At 42.5% G+C, this 27,506-nt stretch overlaps 2 protein-coding genes across 3 annotated transcripts in view; both read left to right on the forward strand.

The window, feature by feature from the left end:
* The window catches only part of LOC125883151 (FYVE, RhoGEF and PH domain-containing protein 4-like), a 252,056-nt gene that overhangs the window by 60,366 nt on the left and 164,184 nt on the right, over positions 1 to 27,506 (forward strand). The gene's annotated exons all lie outside the window — the stretch shown is intronic.
* The window catches only part of rassf8b (Ras association domain family member 8b), a 33,234-nt gene continuing 19,090 nt past the window's right edge, over positions 13,363 to 27,506 (forward strand). The window contains exon 1 of one of the 2 annotated variants that reach the window (XM_049567356.1): positions 13,363 to 13,861. The gene's annotated coding sequence lies outside the window, so the exon portion shown is untranslated. The remainder of the gene's footprint in view (positions 13,862 to 27,506) is intronic. The other variant, XM_049567355.1, reaches the window with a different exon arrangement.

Below are 27,506 nucleotides of genomic sequence, written 5' to 3' on the forward strand. Positions count from 1 at the left end.
CTGGCTCACAACTGCCAGATATCGATATAACTTCAAAGATCATTTCTGACCTTTTACTTTGAAAAAACGGATTTAGGCCCAATCCCATTTCTTATTTTTACCCCTTCCCCTTGTTTTCGAGTACCCAGAGTGAAGGGGTGGTAGTTGAAATTTTCCCTTGGAAATGCGACAAATCTTCAAGACCCTGATACACCATCAGTAGTCGTTGATGGCGTTTACATAAACAGATGTGACTGTGGCAATAATGGTGTAAGCACAATATCATTTGCCATTTATGATGGAGATAGAAAAGCACAAGCACTCAAGTTCCACACTATTGAAACAAGTCATCAAATAAAAAGAATAGTGTGTCATCATTAGGCTTGCAGTGATGCTCTGTAGGGTAACGTTAGCAACCTGTGCTCCAACCCTGTCAGTCTGCACCAAGCGGCAACCTCCCAGGCTGAAAAATGAAGCCAACATTAAAGTTCCAAAAACTGCAGTTCCCTGATTGGTCACTAGAGGCTGGCTGAAATGTCATACACAGATCAATAATAACAATCTTACATCAGCTAGCCAGCTAGTTAGCTACCCAGACATTGGTGTGCAGGCAACTTTTTTGTTACGGTTGTTGTAAAGAATAGGACATTAAACCAAAATAATGCAATGGCTATCATCATTTTTTTTTTTTTTTTAAATTAACATTTAAAATACATTTTAGTTTCTTTTGTTGCTTGTGCAGCCATCTTCCCGATGATTTCTCATAACACTGAGTTTGGAGTATGCCTCTAGTCCTAACACTTCAGCCTGGTAAAACCATCCTTATGACATGAGCACAACATTCTGTTTTATTCTCTGTATCAGTCTGGAGTTGGTGTCGCTAGAGCACAGCTCTGGTCACATTTTCCTGACCAAACCTGACCCGGGTCTGCGGCAGTTATAACTGAGCCCGGCCTGACCCCGACAGACTTTCTGATTTTTAAGTCCAAACCCGACCTGAGCCCAACGCAGTTTGTTACCTGACATAGTTATTTACCACCTCCTGCCTGGAATGTAACTATTGGCCTGTGTTGCGTTCAGGCATTGTTATGTAAGGCAAGGCAAGGCAAGGCAAGTTTATTTGTAGAGCACAATTCGTACACAAAGTAATTCAAAGTGCTTTACAGAACAAGAAAATGCATTAAAATCACAATACAAAATAAAAACATAAATAATCATTATAAAATGAACTTTAAAAGAGAAGAGTGCAGATAAGATCCTTTCAGTCATATGCACAGTGAAATAGAGCTGTTTTGAGCCTAGATTTGAACATTGTCAGAGTAGAGGCCTGTCTCACATCTTCGGAAAGACTGTTCCAGATTTTAGCTGCATAAAACTGGAATCCTGATTCCCCATGTTTAGTCCTGACTCTGGGCTCCAGCAGGAGGCCGGTCCCTGAGGTCCTCAGAGTCCGAGATGGTTCATATGGCACTAACATGTCAGAGATGTACTTTGGTGCTAGGCCGTGGAGAGACTTGTACACAAGCAGAGCTGCTTTAAAGTCTATTCTCTGAGCCACAGGAAGCCAGTGTAGAGACCTGAGCACAGGACTAATGTGCTCGTACTTCCTGGTTCTGGTCAGGACCCGAGCAGCAGCATTCTGGATGTACTGCAGCTGTCTTACGGCCCGTTTGGAGAGGCCAGTGAGCAGGCCGTTACAGTAGTCTAACCTACTAGAGACAAATGCATGGATAAGTCTCTCCAAGTCAGGTTTAGACACTATACCTTTGATTTTGGAAATGTCTTTTTAGATGGTAAAAAGCTGCTGATGTTATTGATTTGATGTGGCTGTTAAAGTTCAAGTCTGAGTCCATTATTACCCCGAGATTTCTAACCTGATTTGTAGGTTTTAGAGAGAGAGACTGGAGGTGACTGCTGACACTTTCTCTTTGTTTCTGTGTAAATAACACAGTCCAGCACTTGAACAGGCCATAGCACAACACAGCAGCATATAAAGTGGGCCGAATCCGAATGGAACCCGAGCAAAATTTCTAATTTGTTTGTTTTTTGGTTTTGATATCATGACTCAAAAACCTCTTGAACTATTTGGATCAGTTTGTCTTTGGCAGACAGAGAGAGATCATCACAGACCCCACCACAGACGAGTGTCATGGTTTTGCCTTGCTTCTGATTCACGCAACACTTGCCCCCGGTCTCCCCTGAGGGCCAAGTGGAAGTGTCAGGGGTGTATTGAGACTGAGCCTTACAGTGCATGGACAAGATTAAAACCAAATTAAACAATCAAGTGTGGGAGATGAGGTCTGCGCCAGTGGATTAGACTAAAACCTCCGATGTTTGGTTTGTACATTCACCCGTCAGGCCTCTCTGTGACTTTGAGGCCCTGAAGCAGCGTTAACCTTGTGAGGATCTGGCAGGACGAGCCGCACTGCGGTACAGCTGAAGGAGGGACGCTAGGTGACAATCAAAATGGCTCCTCCCAGAAGTGGAGATTGCAAGCTGTGTGTGTCATACATGAAATACAGGTAAGCAGGTGTAGAAGTTGCAGCTCATAGGAACTAATAGGAATCTCATCCTCAGAGCCTCGGTGGCCTCACTCATGACACTTTTATTTAAAATTCTCCCAGAGATCCACTTTGTCTAATGAAGCTGATCCCAACTGGGAAATCTACAAAGGCCTCTCTTGATTTCGGTGGTTACATTTTCTAAATGAAATTAATGAAGCAAGCAATTACAGCTCTGTATCAGTGATTCTCCTTGAATCTCCCTGTGCTCCAGCCGGTACATAGGACATAATGTAGCATGACATGATGGAGAATTGGAAATTTGAGCACTGATATGAGTTTCTGCCTCCTGTTTTGAGGCATTTTGTTGGACGTATGTGTGCATGTGTTACAAGACAGAAAATGAAAATTAATTATTGAAGGACTTGGGATAATTAAATGGAAGCAGTTTTTACATGTTATTATGCTTCCTTTAAAGATGTTGAACCCTTTTTTTCTGGTCAATAAAATAAGGAAAACACAGGTTTGTTGTTGATATATCCTGCAGAGGGCAGTGGTGTCGCACTAACACAACTGCTCATCAGTCACCTCAATAAAGAACCCAGAAAAGATTCAGTTTTGATCTGTAAAATTGTCCCTGAGTGGTACTTTGTTCATAAAATCCCAATCCCACATGTTTCAAAGTGGTTCAACCCTCAGATTAAAACCCTAAGCCTTTCTATTTGAGGAACTTAACTCTGCTCTTTCCTCTTTTTCGCTCATAATCTCTAATTCACCCACTTTGTGAACTATTTTGGTGACAAAGTCCTCGATTTTCCAGCCTTGGTTTTGGCGCAAGGAGAGAAAAAAAAGGCTCTGAAGAAGCCAAATCCTTTTAACAATAGCCTGCTTGTCTCTCCACAGCTTATGTTGCTCTGAGAATTGGTCAGCTTTCTTATTTCACACGGAGAGCCTCGTTCTCTTGTAATGGAATTAATTAAGTGACCAGACTTAAAGCCAGAAGCATCATGGGATTAATCAATTGAAATTAACACATACATGATACTTGTCCCTTAGAAGTGCTAAAGATATGTTACTTTGTCAGTATCACTCAGTGTGCACAGACGGTTACAGGTACCAAGACACATGAGTATGGGTTTGTTTGCTGCTGCAGTTGGGTGGAGTGAAGTGGGCCATGCTGCTGTTGTTACAGAAGGACCGAACATGTTTAGTTCACAGAAAGAAAGAAAGGATTCTTTCACCAGCAGCAGCAGCAGCAGCAGAAGAAAACAGGCTAAAGAGAAGCCAGTTTAACTTTTTTCTTTACACTGAAGCCATTGTCAGGGGCGTCTTCACTCAAATTGCTTTCCACTGACATAATCACTCAAGAACATTGGGGCTCTAAAATGAAAATGTGCAGAACTCAGTGCAGCATTTTCCTCATTTCCTGGGACCACATGTGCTTTTACCTCTCTGATCTTTTGAGAACGCGTGGAATGAAGTACCACCCTGCGATGTCACACAGTCAGACACAGTCTGCTCTGTGCTTCAAGTCAGGACCAGACAGTATTAAGCACCTAAAAACACAGCTCCTACACCACAATTTGTGACAATCACTCTTTAAACCGGGTCTCACCAACATTGTGTTCTGGAAGTCCTCATATTTCGAGTTATTTGAGATGAAACAATTACTCACAACCAATTAAGCACATAAATATCTAATTTTCTATGTATGCTGCATATTTAACATTCCTGTGACAAATATGAATAAGCTTTATTTGGTGATCTCTACCTGCTAAAGTGACTGTAATTGCTTTAAAAACAGATTTTTACAGGAATAAAAACTGGTAAATCTCAGTTTGAGAAGGAGCCGTTGTAAATGAGCTCAGCTGTGGGCATCTCCTACTCGTCAGGAGGCATCGCCTTCAGCTGAGCTTAGTCTTTAAAAGTCTCAGTCTGCTGGAGCACATGGTCACTTGCTCTGCGGCTGAGAGGGTGTGTTGTGTGTTTTGTTTGCTTTCTTTTTGTCAAAAAAAAATTATTTTGGCAGCTTTAGAGTCAACCCAAATCAAGTGCCTCTTTCCTTTTTGGCACAACACCCTCTTCTAAGAGAACCAATGTCCCCCTAAAGCGCAGTTATTTTCTTGCCTTTGTTTTGTTGTCAGAGTTTGAGTTAATCCCTGTCATGGGGTGCAGCAGAGGACTCGGTCAAAGCGCTGCTAATTAAAAGCACCTAAGTTTGCCAGATGACAGGCATCCTGATAGCCAGTCATCAACTGGCAGAGACAAAGCAATCATTGAGTCCAGGGAGGCACAGCACTGAGATCTTATGAAAGTGGGACAAAGGTTTCACCAGTTAGACTCCCAAGACAAAGCACAAGTTCTCAAGGCTGTGCAGTCACAAGTTTGTAAATACAGCCACCTTAGTTTTTATCTAGTTGCTTGGGCACTCACTTTGAAACTACAGGCTACTACTGCAAAACTTCTAACCACAAAATCTTATACAAGCAAAACACGACACATCTCTGGTAAAAAGAAACACCCACGTTCCCCAAGCCTGATTATAATCTTTAGATCAGCACATGTGGCTTCAAGTGCAATTGTACAAGATTTATTTTTAAAAGATGCTAAGAATTACTATAAAGCAGCAGTTTTATTGTTATAAGATTTATTAAAATTCAAACCCAAACACTCAGATTTAAAACAGCAATATTACAATCCAAGGATGTACTGCTGCTTCTGCAAGTGAAATGACAAAAAGACAAATTATGAACCTACAAAAACAAAGTGCAATTAATAAAACAGGCTGTCTGTATGTGAACGAGTCCCTTAAATCATGTGCATACACACAATACACACTCACTGCAAACAGAGACAGTATGACACAGATTAAAATCCATTAAACATCAATACACAGTCATGTGAATGAGCAAAAGAAGCAGAAGTACACTGATGCTGAAATTAGCTAGAGACTAAAACCGTTTTAAACCAGGCTGTAAAAATGTTTATTTCTGCTGTAAGGTTGGGCATTTTAACATTGGGGTCTGTGAGGACTGACTCGTTCTTGGAGCCAAGCCTCAAGTGGCCAATAGACGAACTGCACTTTTCGGCACTTGAGCGTTGGCTTCATTTTTCAGCCCTGGAGGTTGCTGATTGGTTTGCAAACCACAAAATCCTTATACTAAGGCCCTGATCACACAGAGAGCATTGCTTTCCACAGTAATTAGTATCTAGTTACTAAAATGTTGAGGCAGAGGTTATTTGCTGTAGCTCTGGTTGAGAGTGAGAGGCTGTGAACAAATAGTTTGTTGCGCACAGGGAAACGGAGATCTGTGTAGGTACATCCATGAGACCCTAAAAAGAGGGTGGATCACGGGGAGCACCACCTGTTGGTCCAGGGGCTTCTCCTCGGTGATGACCATTTCCAGGCATATTCTTGGATAACTCGGGGGCAGTTTGACAACCTGCTGTCTATCATCAGGCTGTATAGCTCTGGGTATCCACCAGCTGCTACTACCAGTTTCTCCTCCATTGTTTACCAACTGTAAACTTGTTGTCGTGACCACCACAGAAGGCCCGCCTCTCAAATCATCTGATTGGATAATGGGGAAAACGAGATGACGTGGGGTGTTTTTCTGCTCTGAGTTGGAGGTTTTTTCAACTTGAGGAGTTCAGAGCGCTCCGGCCAAAACACCAGGCGCCTAGAGCACAGAAAGGCAAGGTGCGTTGCAATGAAAAACTACAAAGTGATTTTGTCCCAAACTCGTTGCTGCACCAGTACATCCCCTAAAACTGCTAAGATATTGCTTTACCTGACTGATGCTGATAAATAACTTTTCTAACTAATCTAAGTCACTCTTTGTGGACAGCAACTAAATGTTACAACCTAATACCATATTACAAATTACATTTGGGCAAAAAATTTAACTAAAAGTTTACCATCAACTGAACACTTACTTTCGTTCGCCAAGTTTCTGCATATATGACGCTGACTCGGGAACTTGTGTGCCAAAATTTTCGTCGACTTTCTGAGTTGTTGTTCCAACTTGGGGAGGTGTTCATGTGAATTTTTCCAGTGGAGAACTCATTTTTTCGATTATTCCGACACCATGAGTGCGGGATTAAACTAGTTTTGAAAGTCCTTATCCACTACAAAGGCAAAAACAAATGAATAAATAACAAGTGACATCACTGTGTTAAAGGAGACATAAATGTTTCCTCTTGTTGTTTTTGGGAAGAAAAATAAGACTTTGAGTAGTCCTTGAGTCTTTGGGTAAATCATAATTTCATTTGATGTTTCAGGTACATCTCCCCCTCAGTCTCAGACATCTCATGTGTCTTCAGGGTGAAGCAAATGTCAAATAGTCTAGAAGTAAGATCTGTCAGCCTGAGACATAGAACAGAGGAGAGAACATCACTTCACTACTTGGAAAGCATGTACAGGAGGGAGCCAAGGACTGCACGTACTTGAGAGGGATCCCAGCAGTGAAATCCGATAGAAGCAGTCAGCCAGGTAGAAAGACGGCATATGCAGTTAAACTATCAGATCTCACGGTCTGCAGTGGTGCCAGGGAGTAACTGGCGGCTGACTGTGCCAGACACAGTAGAGACGGGTCAAGAAGGATGAGGGACATGAAAAGGCAGGCAGCATGAGAAGTGTTGAGTCCTTTTTGAAATCCTGAGAGTTAAGAGAGCTTGCCTGACTCGTGACTGATTGGGGTCAAGGAGGTTGTGTTGTGACGGGTGCGGAACAAGCTGGTTAGTTAGGTGTTTTGAGGAGTTTGAGAAAAGGATCAAAGGAGTGATTCTAGCAGGTTCTGACAACAAGATGGGTCAAACGCAGACTTCTTGACCTGATGGCAAACAGCACGCAGTCACATGGACACTCTGATGGTTCTGTTTGTGATTAAGAGAGACAAGGAGCACAGAGTTTAATTTACCCTTAACCCTCTCAAAAAATTCAACTTGTTGACATGACCTGGTTTATGTGTTTGAATGTCTATATTCACTGTAACCTAATATCCATGAAGGTCCAGAACTGGGTTACACTAGCTATTCCTAGACCCACTAAAGTTATTTATAAAGCCCAGCTAGTGTTTTACTAAACCCAGTTGCACCATTAAAGGTCCAGTGTGTAGGATTTAGGGGGATATATTGGCAAAAATTGAACATAAGTATGTTTTCATGTTCTTCATGTTAATATCTACACTGGGAGCAGGTCCTTGTCCAATGAGATCGCCATGTTGCAGCACCATGTTTCTACAGGAGGCCAGAAAGGACAAACCAAACACTGGCTTTAGAAAGAGGCATTTGCATTTTCACGTTGGCTACTGTGGTTAGGGGAACTGCCCACTGGTTCGATATCCCATTGTTCCGACCATATTAAACCCAATGTTCCAAAGTCCCGTTGTTCCGAAATCATCATGATGCCCTGTGGTTAAGGTCTGGTTAGGTTTAGGCACAAAAACCATTTGGTTAGGGTCAGGAAAAGATCATGGTGTGGGTTAAAATGAAAAAGAAAGTGACAAACACATAAGCCGTGAGCCTGCTCCGCCTCAAGCCTTTCCCAGCTGACCCAGAGCTGGCCGCGGCGCACCATTAAGGCAGAAATACACCCGCCGGGAGCTGTTCAGCACCGCGGACTGTCGGACTAATGGGATGTCGGACCAATGGGCTGTTGGACCAATGACATGGACCTGTGGTTAGCAGCCTCTCTGTGACAAGAGCATCAGAAAAACATTCATTTGTAACATGAAACTGCTTTACTACACAAAATGAGACCTGAAAGAGGCATACGCCACTTCCCACACAAAGGTTGTGATCCATAAAAGCAGCTTTGGTGGGAGAAACTTTGACCCATGCTTACGGACATTTGGATGGGAAATTGGTGACACAGATGGAGAGGTGGAAGCCTGATTGTAGAAATTGTTTAATATTTTGCTGTTTTTGGCTTTTGTCTATACCTACATTTTTAGTATGCTATGCACTGTTGTATAAATTCAACACACTGTCACTCCGACCTCATCATACTGACGTTTTGGTCATGAACTTTCTAAGTCCACATACGACATGAAAGGTACCCTGGGTATGTTGGGTGTTGATGTTCTGGGACACCATGTCAAGTTCTCGTCTTTCAACATACACTTCATTTCAACAGGAAATGTAATGTTTACATACAGTTTCTTTCAAAATAAATGCACTACATCAGTACAACAATGCATTTTTTTTTCCTTCAACAGCTAACGCACATTGTTGGGTTTAGGCAACAAAAACACGTGGTGAAGTTGACGAAAATCGAACAGGGTTTGGCTTTAGAATTTTACAGGACACAAACACCGTTCTCTGGGGTGAAAGTCTGTGTTTGTTGGACCCATTCACCACCAGTTCCACCTGCCCCAGTCACACTTTCGCCGCCTTAACTTTCATCCTTATTCTAACGCGTTTCCCCCTGATGCCGCCAAACTAAACTAAATCAGCAACTGGCTGCGTGTCATGCTGGTGTTAAAGAATGCCTTTTTTCATTGGTTTCTGCCACTGCAAGTCACCACCCAAGCAACTGATTTTGGTGACTTCAGAGTGAGACCAGGCTCATAAATGAGACTCCTGGTCCATTTGTTTTGGAGGGGGAAAGACCTCTGTGGCTAGCTCCCTCTAAAAACCTCCTGAACAACGAACATGAAATGTATATTTCTATTTTTATGCCTTTATTTGATAGGACAGGATGAATGTGAGGGAACAAGAGAGAGGGAACAACATGCAGCAAAGGGCTACAGGTCAAAGTTGAGCCTACAGCCACTACAACAAGGACATGGCCTTGGTTTGTGGGGCGCCCACTCTACCAGGTGAGCTACTGGGCACCCCCAAAAAGGGATCCTAACTGGGAATTCATCATGCATGGCACATAAAAGAGGTCTTAGTTGGAGGTTTATATATTTCCTTCTTTAAGAAATGTTTGAATAGCCAGTATTGGAAGGCTTCCTGCAGCAACAACCTCGGCTTGAGTTTTACAAAAGGCTCATTTTCAGTGACCTAAAACACAGTATGTGTGGACGAGGCCTCAGAATCTCATTGTTAAACCACAACCTGCTGTTTTCAACTTGGCAGTTACTGAGTTTTATAAACCTAATCTTTCTGTAAAACTAGTTTGTGTCATCTGTTTTAATTCAGTCCTGCATATATGTCCACTTGAAGCACCTAACATTGCAACCACACTGAGAGGCCGTTTACACGTACACAGTGATTTTGATAAACGGAGACATCTTCCTTCGTTTGTGCCCTTCGTTTACACGCAAATGGAGATTTCTCCTCTGAAAATGAGTCTTTCTAAAAACTCCGGCCAGAGTGGAGATTTTGGAAAACTCCAGTTGCGCGTTTGCATGTAAACTGAGATAAACGGAGATAAATGGAGTTATAGGCAGCCAACGTCACAGTATGCGCCGGAACTTGCGCCTGTGTCAAAAGTGCGACCTATGTTGCTATGGTGACAATGGATACATGGAAGGTTTGAGCTTCTCGTTGCACTGCCACCTACAGGTTTGGCATGCATTTTGTGTATTTACACGGGTAAGCGTAAACGAAGATCTTTTTGAAAACGGAGACGGTGAAATGTCCGTTTATGAAAATAGCCGGCAACGTGTAAACGGCCTCGAAAGTTTGAACTTTGGAGGAGCTGGCACAGCTACACACACAGGTGTTTTCACTTGCTGTGGTTGATTAGGCCTGTGCTGCTCAGGTTTGACGCTTGGTGGAGTTGTGTGAGGAATCTTAGGAAGGTCTAATCAGGCAGAGAGACAGCACCTGTGAAGGGACCTTAATGAGTTGGCTTTGAGGCTGAGACAGGGCGTTCTGGACTTGAACCTCTCGAGTCAGATTTTGAAATCAAATGCTGTATTTACATAACAACAGTGCAAATCCCCATGCTTTAACTTTCTGTGATGAATCACTAGCGGTGGACACAGGTTGTCTGAGGGGCAGGGACAAAAAACTTTTAAAGGGCACCAGCATGCAGAAAAGTTTTAAGCATGAAGGGCAGCTGTTTTTGCCAATTTTCAGGGCACCGTAGAGGGCAATTCCTCATGTTTAATCTTCCACAGGAGCATCCAAAAAGGTACATTTGCTGCATTTTTTTCTCAAACATCAGGACACCAAGGGGTAGCGTCCACCACGACGAGCAACAACCAAGCAGAAGCCTGACTATAGTGCACATTAAGTTTAAAGATGAGGCTTTAAATCCTGGAAGCATCTGTCAAATGTTGTCACCGCTGCCTGCAAGACAACATCAATCACACATGGCGGGATTGTCACAACAGCTGAACCATATGCTGAGGATTAATCGCAGAGTTTAGTTCTGAACTGATATATAGAGCTACAACACCAGAGCAAATGACTGCTATTAAAATTAAAGCTGGCGTGAAGCAGAACCATATCGTGGGTTTTATCAAATTTATGACTCATGTAAAGACGTTTGCAGACGAAATGGGTTGGCGAGGGACGGATTAATTGAGCGTCGAAGGAACAGATTAAGAACCGGATGCTGCAGCTATTGTGTACAAATGTTGTCGAAAGGAAATGCTTCTTGTTCAGTGTGGACAGTTGTGCATCATGTCTGCAGTGAAATTTACAGTATGCTGAAAAGCTGAAGGTCATCTGATTCTGCCTGATCAGCACAACAGGCGGCTGTCATGATTAATGCTGTGAGACATGAAGACACGAGTGCTGGCTGGAATTCAAATAAGGACACACAATCTCGCACCTAGGAAAGTAAAACACATCTCAGTGAAACATGCAGCTGCTCTGATAAGGCAATTAAAATGATCATAGAGTTTAAAGCATGTTGATGTCGAATCTGTGCTGAAGCTTCATGGCTGTTGCCATAGAAGCAACAGGATGTGAGACATATGTCAGGAATGGGAATTTAAATATTTTACTTGAATCACACATTTCTTTGAGAAGGAAATACACTCACCGGCCACTTTATTAGGTACACCTATTCACCTGCTCACGAACTGGGGGCGGTAGTAGCTCAGTCCATAGGGACCTGGGCTGGGAACCAGAGGGTCGCCGGCTCAAGTCCCCGTCCGGATCAAATACGGAGCGTGGACTGGTGGCTGGAGAGGTGCCAGTTCACCTCCTGGGCACTGCTGGGGTGCCCTTGAGCAAGGCACTGAACCCCCCAACTGCTCGGGGCGCCTGACCAAGGCAGTTCCCTCACTCTGACATCTCCACTTTGTGCATGTATAGGTCCTGTTTGTGCATGCGTGTGTCTTTCAGACCTGTGTGTTAATGACAACGGAGTGAAAAAATTTAATTTCCCTGAGGGGGATTAATAAAGTATATAAAATTTAAAAAAATATTAAATAAAAAAAAAACAAACAAAAAAAAAACACAAATAGCTAATCAGCCAGTCGTGGTTTTCAAACTTTTTTTCAAATTAGGTAGAGTTTACCCTTTATTAGGAAAACATTGTCTTTTTTTATCATTCCTCTTCAGTCATAGGTATATATTCAAGGTGGCAACGGGCCCCTCCACCCCACAGGCCCCAGTGCAACCGCACTGCCCACACTGTCTATATTTACACCCCTGGTAACTAGTGATCTGTAACCTTCACAATTCTGAGTAATGAAATAATCTTGTTAATTCAGAAAAAAAATTGTTGTTTTTTTTCCTTTTTTGGTGTTGTTTTTGTTGTTGTTGATTGCTAAATATGATATGCTGTTAAAAGAGTAGGTGTTACAGGCTGTAGCTGCAGCCCAAACCTTCTCCGGACAGCAGAAGTGTCTAAGTTATATTCATTCATCTTCTAACCGCTTCATCCTCTTGAGGGTCGCGGGGGGGCCAGCTGCCAGATGTCCCAGCTGACATCGGGCGAGAGGCAGGGTACACCCTGGACAGGTCGCCAGACTATCGCAGGGCTGACACATAGAGACAACAACCATTCACACATCACATTAACAATTTAGAGTTATCAATTAATGACAGAGTTATCAATTAACCTAGTCCCCAATCTGCATGTCTTTGGACTGTGGGAGGAAGCTGGAGTGCCCAGAGAGAACCCACGCTGACACGGGGAGAACATGCAAACTCCCCACAGAAGGGCTCCCACACCTGGGATCGAACCGGCAACCCTCTTGCTGTGAGGCGACAGTGCTAACCACCAGACCACCGTGCCGCCCTACTTTATTGTAATGTTTTGCACTGTGCTACAGTATTTAAGTATCTGACATTTTCTGTGAGAGGCTGTGACTTTATTCACATGAATTTGTAGATTAATACATGATTTTCTTATTTGTATTTGCAGACAGAAATAAATGCTTATGTTTTCTCAGAATTCTGAGATAAAATAATACAATAAAACAAAATAAATAAAAAATAATGATGAGTCCAAAAAAAAAAAAAAAACAGGGCAAAAAATATTTTTTTTCTTTACATTTAATTTAATTTAATTTTATCTATTTATTTCCCCTAAAGTGAATGCATTATGCTTCCATAGCATGGTGACATAAACAACAGATGTGAAAACTCTTTCATATTTTGTTTGCATGATGTTCTAATTTCTAGAGTGAAATAATTTTTTTTATGTTTTCTCAGAATTCTGAGATAAAAATCTGATTGAGTCAAAAAAAAAGAAAAACAGGGCAACATTTATATATATATATATATATATATATATATATATATATATATATATGTATATGTATATATATATTTTTCCTTTAAATTTAATTTAATTTAATTTAATTCAATTTTTTCCCCAGCATGGTGACATAAACAACTGTACAAAATAAACTAAAGATAGATCTAGAGAACTACAGATGTGAAACTCTTTCATAATTTACTTGTCTCTATGGACCCAATGTGACCCTGAACACTCTGCCTTCATCTCCACACTAATATATAACAGTCCTAATACATGTCCACCCTGTGCGTCTCGGATCAGACCCCTCCAGCTCCATCGTGACTGCATCACAGCTGAGTGGATCTCAGGGTCCATTTGCGTCGCCAGTGCGTTGCAGCTTTAACCGGTCCATCATGCCTTGCGGTGTCCCAGTTCAGTTCCGACGCAATTAACAACAACCTCAGTGGTCTCCCCTCAGTGGTGGTGGTGGGCACAGCAGCAGGCTAAAAGGCGCAGCAGCACATGCAGGGAGCCCAATATCAGATGTCCAGTAACCGGACGGACGCGTGTTGACATCCACACGGGTTGTGACAGAGGCGGGGATGTGCGTACGGCGTTAACTCTGCTGCAGCCAGGCGCGGAATAACCAGGATCTCCCGCATGTAACCCGCATAACATGCAGCGGAAAGTAGCGGATTTTACCCCAGAGAGAGAGACACACCGAGGCTACAGCACAACGGGGGAGTTTCATATGCTCTGACACACAGTGATCTGCTGCTGAAAACAGGTATGTTGTTGCTTTTACACAGGGCTCCATGCTGGCTCTGTCTCTGCTGTGCATGCGTCAGTCAAGCCAGCATTTAAAATCTGCTGCCAACACAACAGCATTGAAAGCTTTTAAATCACCCTGAGAATATCAAGTAATTGTGAATATACTTGTTGTTATTAATGAAAGAAAGGGAAACACACAGCAGAGCTTACACACACACTGGTCAGCTGGAGTTGCACAACTTTATTGTGCAAGAGGGTCAGATTTATTTCCTCCTTATCCTCCTTTTTTCAAATGCAACACTAATGTGGCACTCAGTTTTATAACTTACTTTTATTGCACACAAGAATGCATCCTTAAATGGAGTGATACTTGCGGCAACATACCTGATCCATGAGCCAGCAGGAAATGAGTGAGTGGTCAGTGTGTGAGTGGATCTGCTGAGCCCTGCAATGATGAATGATCTTAATAGAGTTGGGCAATAAGCGCTCACTCAGCAGTGGCTTTAATCAGAGTTCCTTCAACTGAGTCATATGGCTACAGTGAGAGAGGAGAAAGTCCTTGAGGCACACACGTGTGATGGAGGCAAGGACAAAACTCATTCACACACATTGTGTTTGTAGTAGGAACACACAACAGTTTCCTCACTTGTGCACAGGACAATTACATAAAGTGTGTTTTAGCTTTTGTTACAGACCCACATTTGAAGAACATAATTTGACTTCAGCAAACTGTTACAGTTTTCCTTTTATTTCCTTATTAAAGAAGCATATATTAACATGCCATCCTTTTTATCGATGACGGTTAACTTTTAAGTCCTGACTGTGCCCAGTACTGTCTGAGAACTGCTAACTAAGGGTGCTTTCACTCCTGCCCTGTTTGGTTCGGTTCAGTCGAACTCAAATTTCTTTACCCCCTAGGTGTGGTTTGTTCGGGCAGGTGTGAACACAGCAATTGCACTCGGGTGCGCACCAAAACAACTGGACCGAGACCTTCTTGAAGAGGTGGTCTCAGTCCGGTTACAAATGAACTCTGGTGCGGTTCACTTGTGGTTCTGACCTCGATCTTGTTTGGGTTAAACATGAGCATGTTATGCACATTCAGCACATCCGATGCGTCAAAACATTGTTTTCTAGTTGGGGCCGCGCCTCGTTTTCAAACTGTATGGTTTGACTAAAATGAACAATGACAGCAATATAGTCCACGATGAGCAGCGCTAAAATCAACCTGCGTAGTTGTCCCTCCATTGTGACATTAGAAAGTGTTGCATTTATCTTGCAAGCGTGCTCTTCTTCAACATTTGGTTTACTTCCTGGATTTTTCCCACATGAAAATTCTGACCAATCAAGAGCAGCTTTCTCACACATGGCATTTGATCTGGTCGCTTGTAAATGCTGCCGTGAGAACACGAACCAACTCTAGGCAATTATGCAACTTTGTAACAAAATTAGTCCCTGATTCAGACTAAAGCAAACACACTTCAGGTGTGAAAGCACCCTAACAGTAGTGATGTAGGGTTCCAGTCGTCTGGCACTGAGACACGAAACAGCAGTTTCTCGGTTAAAATCAAAAACAACCAATGACTACTGCAGTGGAACTCAATTAGCCAATCAGCGCAGTGAGTGGGCGGGACTAACACAGTTGCTATGCTGTTGTCAGGTGGTGTGTCAGAACCAAGAAGTAGTACAACAATGGCGAGCGCTATAGATGAGATAGGCGCTGCTATTCTGCTGTGTGACATGTTTTCTCAATATCACCCAACATTGTAATTTGCCATTACTTCACTCTGTTCCATTCTTAAAAGACCTCCAAAACAGATATATTAGCATGGCTAAGCTTTAGGATGGAGTTAAGATGACCTTAGTGGATAAGTTGTTCTCTGATTGGCCAGAGGAAATCGAACCCCTCTCCCCAAAGAAATTGGTTAGATTGGACGTAATGTCAGACAGACGATGGAAACAGAGTGTAACGAGTTGACACTTCTGTCTGACATCAGACAACGAATTAATCATTCTTATTGAACGACTCTCAAAGTGAAACAAGTTAACTCAATTTGCAAGTGGGAATGACTCCAGCGTCCTGTTTCTGCATGGTGCATGTGCAGCGTAGACTGTAGCAAATAATGGACACAGCCACCAAGACATCATCCATTGGGTTTTGGATCAGACTCGTAAGGTCTTGAAACAGCATTGGTCAATGTTGGGCTGTCGGTGAGCATCTGTTAAGTGTTCAAAAGTCTGATTGCCCATGGATAGAAGGTGCTTCTAAGCCGGTTTGTCCTGCTCTCCAATACCCTGTATTGCTTCCCAGAGGGCAGGAGATTGAAGAGGCCATGGCCTGGGTGGGATGGGTCAGACAGGATCTTCTTGGCCCTGTTTAGCGCTCTCGAATTTGCTATGTCTTCCAACGAGGTCAGAGGGTAGCCAATAATTTGCTGCGCTGATTTAATGACCCCTTGCAGGGCTTTCGTGTCCTTGGCTGTGTACCATATAGTGAGGCAGTATGTCAGCACACTTTCTATGGTGGAATGGTAGAAGGAACGCAGCAGGTGCACATCCAGGTCACATTTCCTTAGCAGTCATCGAAAGTGTAGCCTCTGCTGGGCCTTTCTGACTACCGCTGACGTGTTGGTGGACCACGTTAGGTTATCAGCCACATGTACCCCAAAAAACTTAAAAGAGGAGACTCTCTCCACACAGACGTCCTCTATCTGTAGTGGGGCAGGGTCAGCTCTCTTCCTCCTCCAGTCCATCACCATGTCCTTGGTTTTGCTGGCATTCAGCAGGAGGTTATTCGCTGAGCACCAGGCTGCAAGCCTCTGGACCTCCTCCCTGTATGCTGACACTGTTGTGTCGTCCGCGAATTTGACAAAGATGTTAGAGTGGTGTAGGGGGGCACAGTCGTATGTGTACAGGAAAGGGCTTAACACACATCCCTGAGGCGAACCTGTGCTCAGTCTCCAAGTGGTGGACGTTAGGGTCCCAAACCTCACTGTCTGTGGCCGGTCTGTCAGGAAGCTGTTTATCCAATCACAGGTGAGGGGTGGGAATCCCAGGTCAGTTAGCTTCTGTTAGAGAAACAGAAGTGAGGCAAGTAAACAAAGAGCTAAAGTCAGGAGGGAGTGAGACCAAACTAACATGTTACATAAGGTAAGATTATTTTTCGTTAGATATGGGGCTCTTTAGCAGAAACTTTCCTGATGGTTTGTGTTATTGTTCACTGGTGCACGGTAAATAGCCTATGTTGTTTAAGCACTGGATTGTGTTGTTAATGTGCTAAACGGCTAACTAGCTTCAAAACGGTCTTCTGGTTGCCCCTTTGAATGACCAACTACCGCTAATTAAGTTGCATGTTAATTTTGTGTTATTTGCTGGTTGCTGAATTGTTTCAGCTCTGAATAATATAGAAGTAAAAATGATAATAAGTGATACTGTATTTTCATTTTAAATAGACCAAAACTGTTTCACCATTTATTTTTTTAGGATAAATAAATAAACTATGTGCAAAAGCTTCTTCTCAAAGCATCCTGTACATTTGTGTCTTTTTAGCCGAAAGCTGAACATCAAAGCTTCATTTACAGCCTTCGCTTATGTCTCCTTCACCCATCAGTCATTTTCATAATCCAAATTATTGATTTCATAAAACATAGTTATCTAAATGTCAACATGTCATTCCATGTAGGCCTAGCTGATATTGCTTCAGCAGCAAACACGTGCTTCTAAAGCAGAAACCCTAATTTAACAGACTTTACAGTGTAAATCCAGCCCAGACTCCCCCCGCCCACCACCATCATGTCAGCTAAGCTCCGAGTCTTACAGGGTTAAAGGCTTATTGTTTCTACCAAGCTGATTAGTTTTAACTTTTGAGACTGCAAGGTGGCAGTTTAGTCACTTCAATATGGTGGTCGTTACCAGCACTTGTGGAAATATAATTAATATAATGCTGAGATAAACAAAACTTCCACATATGGTTGTGGAAATAGTGATAATCTCCTGCCCTCCTCCAGTAAAGATGTTTTCAGTCATGGCGTGTTTTGCATCCATGTAAAACTCCACCGCTTGTTTGTTTACAGGGAAATCTTACATTTCATCTCGCAGAATAAATGGCTGACAGTTCCTGAATGGACAGCTGTTCTGTGTGATTACTCCCGGAATCTTTTCACTCAACCCATTCCAGCTTTTGTTTAACCTGCAGCCACCTCACTCTCCTCAGCTGACAAAGTCGATGTGGAAGTAATCTCTTAAAGGCGTCTCCATTGAGCAGCACACAGCTGCATCTCGCAGAGCATTCATGGGGAGATTGAAGCAGAGGTCGGAAATTAAAAAAGAAAGAGCAGAGGCTGTAAAGCTGTCAGTTTTGGTCCAGTCTTACATTTGAATCAGTTTAATAGCTTTATCAGATTTCAGGATGGACTAGCAATAGTTGCTATACTGTGTGAAGGGTGAAGAGAAACGGGAAAGATGAGATGCTGCTGTATAATGTATCAGGCTGTGTGCCAACTCAACATCACAAAGTCATGAGCATATTACTGCGAGGGCCACTGAGCCCTCACCACACTCCATCAAGAAGTGTCTGAGGACGTGGGTCAAATCCTAATTTAATTAGCTTTTTATATTTACCATCCATGGCGCCATGCCACAAGAAATGCTCATTCAGCAGGTATTTCACTGTGGCTCATCCACCACTTTGGTCCAGACTGAAATATCTGAACTGCTGGATGGTTCTCCGTGGAATTTTGCACAACCATTAACGTTCTTCTGTAGATTACTTTTCATCTTGCATCGTCTTAAGTATAAAATTATGACATGTCCAATAGCCTCCTTTGGTTTACTGTACTTTGTGTTTAGTGCTAATTAGCAACTGTTAGCATGCTAACACACCAAACTAAGATGGTGAGCACGGTAAACATTATAGCGTACCTGCGAAACATCAACATGTTCGCACTGTCATTGTGATCATGTTAGCATTATGACGTTAGCATTTAGCTCAAAACACCATGGGGCCTGCAATGGTGTGCACTGGGCTTTGAAGCCAATTTTCATAGTGGCCAAACAGCAGAATTACAACTTCTGGTTCTGTCCATCGATGTGACTGGCCTCCAAGAGACTTTTTCTGACGGACTTACATTAGGAAAGCAACGCCTGTAAATCAGTTGATACTTTTTTTTTTGAGTGTTGACAATCCCTGCACAATGACTTATTCTACTATCAAGATTTAATCAATTTGGTTCAATAACATTTGGGTAATCTTAAAGAGCCACAATGTTACATCATTTTATTCCCATTCAAGTTAGCGGAGTGCTAAACCAGAAGTCGTCAGCTTGACTGAAGTAAATCTCTAGTGTGCTTGCTCTGTGGGCCCAATGATGCGGATGCAGCGTCTATCATTTGTTTGGTTTTTTTTGGCTTTACGTGCCACTGAGCAACTTTCATAAGAATGAACATGATCCCACCTCCAACGTTGTATCCAGGTCTCTTAATACATTGGTTCCCAACTGGTCCAGCCACAGGGTCCAGATTTCTCCTTCCTCATTAGTTCAAGGTCCACACAGTTTAACAAACCACTGTCTCAATACATCCATGATATGGCCTCGCAGAGCTGCTTGCATAGATACAGATGGTGTCTAGTCATTGTTTGGGAGTTTGATATCAGTATCCTACAGCCATTAACACTGTGTTGTAGTAGACTAGCATGTTTAAGTGGATTCCATGCATGTTTTGAGACACGACTAGAGCAGAGCAAATGTTACACAACGCCATTAGCCTTTTTTGTTTAGCCAGAAACAGCCCCGAAATTGTCATAACCAAATCCACCAGACTCCATCTAAATAAACACTAATTATAGCGTGTCCAGAGACAGCATATTTTCATATCTAACGAGATGAATAAAGGTTTTTTTTCCAACCAAACCAGAGTTGGTGATTGTTGAAACTGTGGAAAGATGAGCCAAGATGGTTTCTGTGAGCTTTATTTCGTTGAAGTTGACTTGAAGATAAAAATACTGTTTATTTAAATGGAGTTTGGCAGAGTTGACGACAGTGACTGTTGGGGCTATTTTTGGCTGAAATTTTGAGCGTTGAACACTTTATTTCCTGCATTTTGATGAATTTTTTATGCACCAATTTATAGTGTATTTTAGGGGGAGGGGGACGTATTGGGTATGGCAAGAGAAGTGAGATTGGTTAGGGCTCCTCTGATTTGTAACATTAAACTACTTCACTCAGTGTATTAACCAAGAAATGACCTCTACGGAAAATTTGGCTCCCTATAGAAACTCCTGAACAATTAACACAGACAAATTTCTAACTGGGAGAAGTTTCAGTTGGTAGTATGTACAAAAAAAACTTCTGTAAGAGTTGTGTGTAATAAATAAGGATTGTGTTTATTCACTTAAAGGACTTGTGTAGCCAGATATGTATTTTGACCAAACCATATAACGACTCCAGTTGAAACTACTCTCCACCAGCAGACCACTTCTGAGACGTTCCAGCAACACCCCACTTTAATCCTGAGTTTGAGGAACCCCGCTGCAGCACACACCTCAGTGTTTTCTCGCAGCCCACATTCAGAGGACACAAAAAGGAAGTGACAGGAAAGCACGGGTTGCTTCTTAATTGTTAGCGATTGTTTGGTCTACTTTCCCATACCGTGCCCTCCAATCAATCCAGTCATCTGTGTAAGGCCTTGGACAAAGCCAGAGCTTGGTCGCCATGGTGAGGGATTGTTTGCATCCAGTCATGCCGCTAGCCATGCAGGCTCACACACACACACACACACACACACACACACACACACACACACACACACACACACACACACACAGTGCAGCATGCTCTTTTGTGTGTGCACCTCTTGTTTCAGGGGACCACCCCCCACCCCCACCCCCTCCCTCCTGCTGCCTCGACCTCCTTGTTGCTTTAAAAGTTGGCCCCTGATTGCATCATCGTTGTTTTCGAACTGCTCACTCCAGCTGGTGCTTACAAACCTCACGTCTTCTTGATACACGTCACTCAAATTACATTTGCAGGTGTGTTAGTAAAGTACGAAAAATATAGTTTGTCTCAGAAGTGTGTTGATGGATGATTTCTGTACCAACAAAACTGTGCTAATTTCAAAACAGCATCAATACAAACAAATGTACTCAACCTCAGGTAAATACAACCTAAAAGTCTCGATTAGTGCGGTATATTTCAAATTCCAGTAATCAGATATTAAGACATTACGTACATTGTTAGAAATGGCACAAGTACATCATTCTGAAAGAGGTTCACATGGAAGTATGGCAATTTTGTATTCTTACTGTTTTTCTTACAAGGTTGTCCCTTAATAGTAACTATATTTTCACAGTGAAACTACAATTGAAGTAGACACTAATGTTGTCCATTGGGCTTGTGCTGTTGGAATGTACATGTGCAGGTTTAATTATGGCAATCAATGACAACATTTTTCTGCTTCTTGTTTGCAGGCTGCTGGAGAAGCCGGGGTCAGAGGGTTCAAACTTAATCAATGAGTTTGTTAAAGTGTTATTAAGTGATTGAGTGAGGGAGCACTGGACTGAAGCGAGGCAGGAAATGAACTCTTTGGTGGATATTTTGCATTTAAACTCAGACTCAGACTTGTTGTGACTTTAAGGTCAGGTGTGTAGGATGTGGAGGGATATAGAAGTGGAAATAGAATATAATATAATAAATATGTTTCCTTTAGTGTCTGAGAATGCTCTCATAGAGCTCCTAATTTAGCCTAAAAATTTATAGCAAGGACTCTTGGCTCAGGAGTGATTTAGGACAGGTCTTAGAGCAACTCGTAGCAAGGAAAGGACAGAAACTTTTACCTTAGTGAGGAGGTGTGGTGACCCTGTTGCTTGGTGTGATGCATTCTTGTAACAAATGTAATTGGTTGTCACAGACACACCCTTTTGTGAGCCGCAATGTGTGGACACCCAGTGGAAATGAAATGAACTGCGTCACAATATGAAGACGAGAAAGTGTTTTGTTAGAGATCACTATGCTGATGAAAGGTTGAGACAGAGTCAAGTCATCACTGCTGCACTGTCGCATTTTTCCAGTTGCCAAATATGTTAGAGTTATGATCACTTGTCAAATAAGATTGACCACAAACATTATCCCTGCAGGATCTAATCTGTAGCGTTTAATTTTCTCACTTTCATCCAGTGTTTGGAGAATATTTCTCCAACCTCTTTGTCTTTCCACCATTTTCTCCTCTGCTTCAGAAACTCTTAAGCCTCTTAAAAGTCCTTCTCTCCACTCCTAACACATTACACATTCTCTCTCTCAAGGGCAAAGATGCTTTGTGAATAACTTTTATCTTTACAAGGACCTAGTGTTAACTTTAAGGGGAAATTCTGAGAAAACATCAATTCTAAGTTGTTGTTTTTTTAATTTTGCCAGTAGGAGCAACTCTCTGCTGAAGGGAAGCTTTGTGAATACTGCCTCTGAAAATCTTGTTTTTGTTACTTTAGAATGAGTCGTTTTATATCTACATAGGGAGCAGGTCCTCGTCCATGGACTCTGCCATGTTGCACCGCCATGTTTCTACGGTAGCCCAGAAGGAACAAACCAAACACTGGCTCTGGATAGGGCAGCTTCGTGTCAGCCTCTGCACTTTGCAGCCGCTCCACAATGAGCTGAAAAGCATTAGAAAAACAGTGATTCCTTACATGAAACTGCTTTGTTCAGTGTTTTTTTTACTGGTTTAAATCACCGGGTCCATTTCTTATAGAGGGCAAAAACACCTCTGTGGATAATTCGGCTTCCATCAAAAACCTCCTGAATGTCTGGATCTTAAGTTATCGGAGAAAAAAGGTGAGCACACATTAGCAGGTGCTAGACTAACCACCTGTCTGCGACATGCCGAACAGCGTCAGAGAAAAACGTGAAACTGCTGTATTCCGTTTTAGTGGTTTATGTCACAGGTACCATTAGTTTTGGAAAGGAAGAAACCTCTGCAGATAATTAGGCTCCCGATAAAAACCTCCCGAACAATGAACACTGAAGGAATTCTAACTGCGAGGACTAGCAGTGAGGACTAATCTGCAGTCCTCACTTTAGTGGCACAGATGCCACTAAATCCTAAACACTGCTCCCTTAAAAGCTTTTATTTGACATTTTTCAGTCATGAAACACTCATTTTGGGAGTATTAAAGGGGCTTTCAGTGGTATTTGGTGTTGATCCATCTTGTGAATTACCATCCATGTTTACACTACAAATAAGAAACACTGACTTGCCACACTGCGTCCCCTCCCTGGCTCTGCCTTCTTGTGGCATCCTGAGAATGAAACTTCAGGGGAGGCAGACTGAAGTCACGACTAAGTATAGCTCAACGGTTCACAGCCCAGACGACACAGTCTTCTTCACGTCTGAAACCACACGGCTGCAGCAAGAGTTGTCCAAAACCACAAATGTCTGCTTCAAAAATATGCACAGCCTCGTACTGATTATACTATTTAATTCTGGACAGAAGCTATATAAAGATAACTCCACCTGTAGTGAGTGTCTGTTAGATGGTGCTGTAGGAGGGTGAACTCTACCGTCCTGGATTCTCTATGGATGGATGACTAAGTGAAGGTTTCAGTGTGCAGTTGGAATGTGAAGCATTGAGTCAGTGTGTTTATTAAACTGTGACTAATGGAAAAGGAAATTCCAGCAGCTACAGCACCTTTCCCACCAGTTCTGAGCTTACTCACTGTGTAGCCGAGTCTCACATTAAATATGAGGAGTATACATTTACAGGGAAGCCGAACAGAAATAGAAGCACACATGTTGCAGCATACTAATTTGTGTACTCTCACCATGTAGCTCGTATGATTTATTTATTCACACTCTGGCAGCGGGGGCTTCAAAGTGACTGTGATTTAGATCAAAGACGGAGAGAAAGTATGGAAATAGCATGATGAAAATTCAGAACAATAGCAGCAACGGCTGTGGTGAAGGAACCCACGGGGGGGTGGCTGAGGCGCCTGTCAGTGATTCAAGTGTTGGAAGTTATTAGCAGGGTAAAGAAAATCGAAGCTCGTTTCCACAAGGAAACAGACTGCAGTGGGGAGGTTGTTGTGCAGAGAATTCGATTAAGTTGACATTGACATACCCTGACCTTACTCTCCCAGGTCACAGCTCCTATATCCTGTGTGCTCCATGGGCGGATTATGAGCAAGGCAGGCCCCTGGGCACCGACATGCAAAGGCCCCACCACCTCTTCTCCGTAGGAGCAAGACACACAGACTTTGTGATGGTTTTGCTGTCTTTTTTGTTGTTGTTTTGTCTCTGTTTGTTGTCACTATATATCTTTTTGTGGTTGTTTTGCCTGTTTTTGTAGTTATGTTGTGTCTCTTCACTTATCTTTGCATCTCTTCAACCGTCTTTCCACCAAAGTCTTTCAGTATGGTACCTTTGGAACCAACAGTAACCCTTCAGACATGGTACCTAGACCCTAGTGTTTCCACCGCAAACAGTACCCTTAAGTGTGGGCGGGGTTGTTGTCACTCACTGCTCCGTCCAGCACTCACTGTATTTCCTCATTACTGGTGGCACAGATGGAAGTCTGCACCTTGTTTATCGTCCACAAAACAAGGCTGCATGCCGACATTTTCAGAACAAAATAAAACAGGCTGCAGTGAGAGTCTCTCTCCATGGGATATTTAAAAATAGCAGGTTTGTGCATTGATGCCTTCTCAGGCAAGCTCAGGGGTTTAGTGTTGCTGGAGCCCACAGGAACAACACTCCACAACGCTTTTTTTGGAATTAGAATATATGCAGTTCACATAACCTGCTCAGAATCAATATATATAAATGCTTGAAAATCTGCTCATTACTAAAGTGACAAGTAACAAGTTAACGTAAACGTTCCACCTTAAATGTCACCAGCAGTCGGCCCAAGTTATTTTTTTCTCAGACTCCTGCGAGAGCTAGCAAAACCTTTCATTCTATAGTAACAATTTACTAATAAAACTCTCCACAGTATGAACAGTGGTTACATGAGCCTCAAAACCAGCCACAGCTCAGCCCTGAGCAGAGTGACCGTCCTCTATTGACCAATCATCAGACTGCAGTGTTCACAGTTCCACCTTTTAGTACCAGATCTGTGTGCTGGGTACCCCAACAGAGGGGGACCAAACATGGGGACGGTATGGAACGGTTCCATTGGTACCATCCAAAACTTTTCACAGTGGAAACAGAAAAAAAACGTACATAACTGAACTGTACCGCACTGCTCTGTGGAAACGGTGCTTTTGTAGTCATATTGTGTCTCTCTGTGTTTTTTTTTTTTTTTTTTTACCGGTTTTATTTATTTATTTTCGCTCTTTCTCCTTTTGCTTTGCTTTTACATCCGTGCTCAGCTCACAGGCACAAGATTTCAATCATCAAAATCTAAAAAACTATAGGCACGCTCAGTTTGACTAAACAACATCTGCTTGTCCACAGCTGCCTCCTCCTATGGCGCTGTATGCTGCGTCTGATACCTACCAGCATATGTTCTGATGTTTGTGTCAGAGGGCCAGTGAGAGCATGGGACGTTCAACAAAGAGCAACTCGCAGACGTGTTAGTGACATCAGATTTGACTTCATTTTTTTCCAGGTTTGATGGTCGCATTTGATGCTGCGCTCGCAGCCAAGAAGTGTCTCCAAGGCTCTGAATCATCTTTTCATTAAATATAACTGTCACCTTGGTGGAAAAGGTGACTTGTAGTCCTGAAGAGACACTGCAAGCAGTCTTTATGCAGCATCCTGCCCTGCCAGACACTCTCTTTTTTTACTATTTCAGTGCCTCTGCAGCGCTCACAGCTGTGGCTGGAGACAACATGTGCCTGGGTTTTCTGGTTTGTCCGTCCCATTGTCATGAAAGTGATATCTCAAAATTGTCCTTGAGGGAATTTCTTTAACTGTTGCACAAACATCCACTTGGACTCGATAAGCTGATTAGATTTTGGTGGTCAGATGTCACTGTGACCTCACACATGTTCTGCAAAAACTTTAAGTATTCAAAGTTATAACACAGGAACAGAAGGGGAGACATTTGGTCAGATGCTGAATTGGTGACTCTAATCATCTTGACAAGGTAATGTGATTGTACTGATCTTCTGTGCTGTCAAGTTGAAGAAGAGTATGAAGCATTTAAAGCATTGTGAGCTGTCATGGCTACATATGAATTTGGACAGATATGGATATAAACTGTACCTGTAGCTTGACTGGTTTGTGGAGGCATACAACCGCAAGGTGATAATTGTAGTTATAATGCTTAAATCTTTCGCCATTTATGTGTGAAGATTTTGCATATTAAAAGAACACTTTAACCCCCAATAATTTGTTTTTGTTTGTTGTGATCTCCTCCATCTCCTCATTGCTCTGAGGATTTGTCTTTGGTGACATTGTTCAAACAGATTGTTGTTTGGGCCAGAGGCCTTTCAAATTACAAACCTCATCCAAGGCCGTTCCTGTTCATCCAGGAGTTAGCTGCAGCAAAGCCCCAGTGAGTGCCTTCAGTGCACTAGCTAACGGGCTAGGCTAGCTAGCATATTACTGGCTTCACTTAATAAAAAGTCTGTGTTCCACAATCGGTCCAGGTGAAGGTGAAGACCAAACTATAGCTTAATGCGATTCAAACAGTCCGCGGGCCAAAAAGATCCACATGCAAGATGGTACATGTTCTTCACCAGCTACCCCCGCCCAGCGAACTTCTGAACTTGCTGAAATAAGTTGACTGACTAAAACACGTTAATGAAGCAAACATAATTTTTTTAATACTGAAAAACATCTTTGTTTTAAGCGTTACCCACTAACCCTTGAATCTTTTTTAGAGTGATATACCTTCATAGTGAATGAGGAATAAAAAAGTGAAAATTCTTTGTTCACCACAGAGGTATAGGGGAATCACAAAGTTTGCTTCACAAATTCAATGCAACATTGTAAGTAAATGATATAAAATGATCATTTGGGGGGTTTAAATTGTTTTAATTAAGTTTTTAGGCTTTTAAAGTCTCTCATTGTTGACTGATTTGGACTTGAATGAAGCACAAGTGAGTTTGCTGCAGCTTGTTTTGCTCTCTGTTCCGATGATATGGTCATGGTGATTGTATCACAGAGGAGCGAATGACTTCAGTTCGACTTCTCGTGTAGCTGTGCATGTAGCGAGTGTGTTTGTGTAGAGTGTGTTTATCCATGTGTGAGAAAGAGAGGGAGGGCGCAGATTTACAAGCCCGTGTCAACACTGGCTCTTCCTCCTGGTGTGACTTCAGTATCACCCGTCACTGAATAAACACTGTATTACAACATTTCAGCAGCAGCTGTGATAGTTTAAAGGCGTCATCACATCATCTGCTAGGATATTGTGTGTTATGTCAGAGACCTTTTGTTAAGCTGTTGACTGCAAATTTAAAGGTCCAGTGTGAAGGATTTGTGGGAATGTATTGGCAGAAATGGATTGCAGTAATGTTTTCTTTAGTGCATAATCACCTGAAAATAAGAATTATTGTGTTTTTGTTACTTTATCATGAGCTGTTTATGTCTACATAAGGAGCAAATCCTTGTCCACTGTTTCTACAGTAGCCCAGAACGGACAACCCAAGCACTGGTTCTAGATAGGGCCATTTGGGTTTTTGTGTCGCCCACTGTAGTTAGCTGTCCCTCCAGGACAAGCCAAACGGTGTAGG

Source organism: Epinephelus fuscoguttatus, linkage group LG22, assembly GCF_011397635.1.
Source record: "Epinephelus fuscoguttatus linkage group LG22, E.fuscoguttatus.final_Chr_v1".
In the NCBI taxonomy this organism is placed as follows: domain Eukaryota; kingdom Metazoa; phylum Chordata; class Actinopteri; order Perciformes; family Serranidae; genus Epinephelus; species Epinephelus fuscoguttatus.